The sequence below is a fragment of the Suricata suricatta genome, chromosome 1 (assembly GCF_006229205.1).
Source record: "Suricata suricatta isolate VVHF042 chromosome 1, meerkat_22Aug2017_6uvM2_HiC, whole genome shotgun sequence".
NCBI classification, from domain to species: Eukaryota; Metazoa; Chordata; class Mammalia; order Carnivora; family Herpestidae; genus Suricata; species Suricata suricatta.
In genome coordinates this window covers 67,304,268-67,308,363 of record NC_043700.1, presented here as the reverse complement: position 1 = coordinate 67,308,363, position 4,096 = coordinate 67,304,268, and the positions used below count along the sequence as shown (strand labels likewise).

Here is a 4,096-nt window from a genome sequence, read left to right as displayed (position 1 = left end):
AGACTTGCTTTGAATCCCAGGGCTAGCTGTGTAAACTCCACACTTGGCTGAACTGCTTTGCGCTTTTGTTCTCTTTTATATAAAATGCAGATAGTAATTTCTATCTAAAGGGCTTATATTTTGAGTTGAATGAAATGATGTTCATAAAGTGCCTAGCCAAACGCCTGCCAAATAAGAGTTCAATAAAATATAGTCTTCATTATTTTTATGAATGACAATTGTAATTACTTATATACATATATATGTACACACACACACACACACACACACTCATTATTTAAAGCTAATATAGGTTATATGTTGTTAAACCAGTTACTCTCAGATGACTTCAAGCAGAGAGACCAGGGGTTCACACACACACATGTATATAGCACAAAACATAAGGACAAAAAGGAGATTTTACTTGGTGTAACCTTGAGCACTCGGAGTGCAGGGAGATTGTGCTGGAGATAGAAAATACAACGACTCTGAGTGAAGGTGTCTGAAAAGGGGTGAGGTGTCATCAGAGGCAAGCTTACTTCGCTTCACTGTAGTCTTTGTAATGAATGTATTTAAAACAAATGTTTGGATAAAATAAAAAGATGTTTTGGATTCTCATAATGGAGATGCTTTTTGTTCTTTGGCCTAGAATACACAAGTCAATTTCCCACAAATAGCTATGTGCTTAGAAAAGTCCTCAAAACCTCACAAATTTGTGGGGGAGCCTCTCAGTATGGCATCATCAGCTTCTTGACCCTTAAAAGAAACAGAAGGAAACTCATTATATTCATTCCTAGACCTATTTACAAATCATTCTTGGCCCACAAAAATAGCATAGAATTAATCATTTTAAGGAAAGTCCCTACTTTTTTTTTTTTTTTTTGCTTGAATGTAGCATATGTTTGTTCCACAGTACTGAGCTTATAAATTCTTACCATTCCTTATTTGGAATTATCCTTGTGAGTCAAAAATCAGACCATAAAATATGTAATGGTGCAGACTATATATGAGCAACAGGCTTCTACTACCCTGACCAGAAGACAAATGTTTTCCCGTGGTACAGAAACTGAGCAGAAGATAAATATTCCTACTCAAAATGAGACAGGAAACTTAAGCTTTTCTTACTCTTTATTCTGAACTTTGGATGGAATTCAGTGTCAAGTTGATGGATGCAAATATTTTATCTTTTATTATAGTAATTTTATCTCCATTATAGAATCATTTTCATTTGTAAGTCTCTGTTGTGATAAAGCGGGCTTTTTCTTCTGCCTTCCCATCTGCTCCATAAAGAAAACAAATATTCAAGGAAGCGATGTCATAAAAAGTGTCTGTGTGTGGTCTGGGGCCTGCTTAATGTAGAATCAAAGGACTCCATGGGACTTTAAGAGATTTTTCAGTTCATTCCACAACTTCCAGACAAGATTTCACCTAAACCCTTTTGAACAGACCAATTTATAAAGTGTTTAGGCCAAGCATTTGAATAGTTACCCTAACTGACTGCCAGTGAGTTTATTTTCAGGTTTAATCTCTCTGAAATATATCACTGAACAATGAAATCCACATTCACAGGTTAGGCCTTAAGGAGAGAACCTTTTGATATTTAAACTTGCTCTGAAGAATTTCTAACTCTTCTGGCTTTGAACTAGTAACTGTGTCAAACCAGTGATCATGCTGGATAATCAGACACTTTAAATGCTAGCGGAACCACCAAGAAAGAAAGAATAAAAAATGAAACCTAAAAAACCCAAACAAAACAAAAAACCTCCCCAAAGAACAGTAAAGCAAAGCTCTGGTTTTTGTTAGTGTATGTGTACTTCTGTAGGGGTGAGGGGCAGAGGGGGTGGGCGTATGAGGAAAGAGCAAAAGAATGCTATCTAAGTGTAAGAATAACAGTCTAAAGGGTTATTTTTTTTTTAAATCAGGATTTATGGAACTTCACGTTGAATAGAAAAAAACATTCATATTTCAGAGGTAAGGTAGCTAGTATTGGCAGGCTAATTAGACGGACACAGAGAAACAAATAGCAAAGAAGTCCATTCATTTTCAAGAACACAAATTGGTGGTTCACTTCAAGTGATTTGCAGGTTGCAAACTTGTTTTGGAGTTTTACTATTCAAACATGGATACATACTCCCTAGCAGACCTCAGATGCCCTCTAGCCTACCTGTTCATGCAGTTGTGCTGAGACTTGGCCAGGTAAGCAAAGGTGCCCAAGGAGCCCCACTTGCCCCTTTGAAGTCTTCCTGATTGAGACACATTAAGAGCCAAACTTCAAAGACCCATGTTCATCATTTTTGTGATCCAATCACTGCATTCAACTGGTGATGTTAAATCAGGAATGATTTAGACGCTTCCAATTAAGCTTTGCAAATGAAACTAAAAGTTCAAAGTACCCAGCTGCCTGTAAAGTGAGTTGGCAAAGTTGAGAAAAGCTGAAGTAGTTTGCTTTGAAGTTTGTTTTGTTTGCCGGTGCATCTTAGAGAGTTGAAAGTAATGGGAAACTTGCTTAGTAATCTAATACAGTCAGGGTCAAAAACACAGTTTATATTGCACTACATTCTTTCTAAATAGCAAGATGGAATTATGTGACTTTAAAACTCCTCAGACATAGTCACATATACCCCCACATATACCTGCAACTTGACGTACCTGAATACTAGAGCTGAATTGAATTTCCCAATTTACCTCCACCATGCTGTGTGTGCAAATTTTGAGATTCACTGCCATCAAACCTTCCATCATGCTTGGTTGGGACCCCATCCTAAAAAGCTTTAGAGAAGGTAGGTCAAAAGTTGCATTTCTGCAAGGTTAGAAGAGGCAATAATTATAAAATCAGATTCCAAGAAACAAACGAACGCAGCAATAAGATCTAATGGGCCTCATTTGATCCAAAATGACAGAAGAAAGAGCTTCTTCTTTGTAATGGTTAAGTTCTCAAGTATGAAACTGATTTCATAATTGAATCTTATGGCATTGTTCAAAGACAGTGATCAAATAAATACTGGAAGTGTCTGATTAAATATGGGTCTGTAAATGAGTGCTGATGTTTTATTTTTGGAGGGGGGAAGGGTTGGGAAGAAAGGGAAAAGAAACAATGACGGGATGGTTACATTGCTTTTAACATGAATGCTTTATGGTTTGTTACGCAAGTGAAATATGAGACAGCCCCTAGAGGCATTGCATTAAAGCACTTCAAGCAATACTTGGTTTCTTTGGGGGACCCTGTGCCTTTTCCCTCAGTCCATCTGCCTGCGGAGAGGTTTCCTGCTTTTCTGTTGTCTCTGCCTTTAATACATTTTTCCAGGTTAAAATCCATTGTTTTCTTCTGCTTCTCTCCAAATGGGATACTTTGTATCCTTCCAGAACAAACCTGAACTCTCTGAGGAGTACATCAAAGATCCCTCATGAATTCCAGAACTTTTCTGAGTAAGACAGAGAAATTATGCAGCAAAATATGCGCAAGCTGCTCTGAGCGCTGAGCAGAGCCAAGTCAAGAACTATAGCATCCTGACTCCTCATCCAATCCCCAATGCCTAGTGCACGAACCCCCTAAAACAGTAGCAAAAACAAACAGTTGAAAGAGCTGGGCTATGAATATGGTTACTTTTCCTAAGAGGCAGATGGGGAGGGAAAAATAAGCCTGTCTGTTTTATACATACCTTTTCAACTGCACTTTACATCCCAATGAATCATTAAGAAAAATGCTTTCAAAAACATGTCAAGTTGAACGCTTACTTCCATTCTAAGTTAAAGTGGCCTCCCAGTTAGGGCACAGATGCACTCTTTCCAATGTTGTTTCTCTGACGTCATCTAAGGGTCTGCTAAGGATGGCAAGCAGCCAGGGCCTTCTCAGAGTGTTTTCATACTCCCTGTGAGTAATCAGAATCCCTCAGTGTGACGCGTCAGCCAATGAGAGAAATTTTAATGCAGTTCTAAATTATTGATTTCATTGTAGATCTATACGCCTATTGACTCTTGGGGGAAATGGTACAAGGTATACAGTAGTCCCTGCGTTTTCAAACCGCTGAGGGCAGCACCGAACAGTGACTTCTAGTGGGTCCTCTTCCGTGACAGATAAGGATCAGAATGTGTGCTTGTGAGCAGGACGCCCGCACCT

General features: G+C 38.5%; 1 long non-coding RNA gene across 1 annotated transcript; it reads right to left on the bottom strand.

Annotated features, from left to right (window-relative positions):
• Positions 1 to 380: 380 nt before the first annotated feature.
• Positions 381 to 3,818, bottom strand: LOC115301541. The gene is made up of 3 exons (XR_003913159.1): positions 3,639 to 3,818; positions 2,629 to 2,748; positions 381 to 735 (listed from the first exon to the last, which is right to left on the bottom strand). It is a non-coding gene; the product is annotated as an uncharacterized LOC115301541 (long non-coding RNA).
• Positions 3,819 to 4,096: the final 278 nt, after the last annotated feature.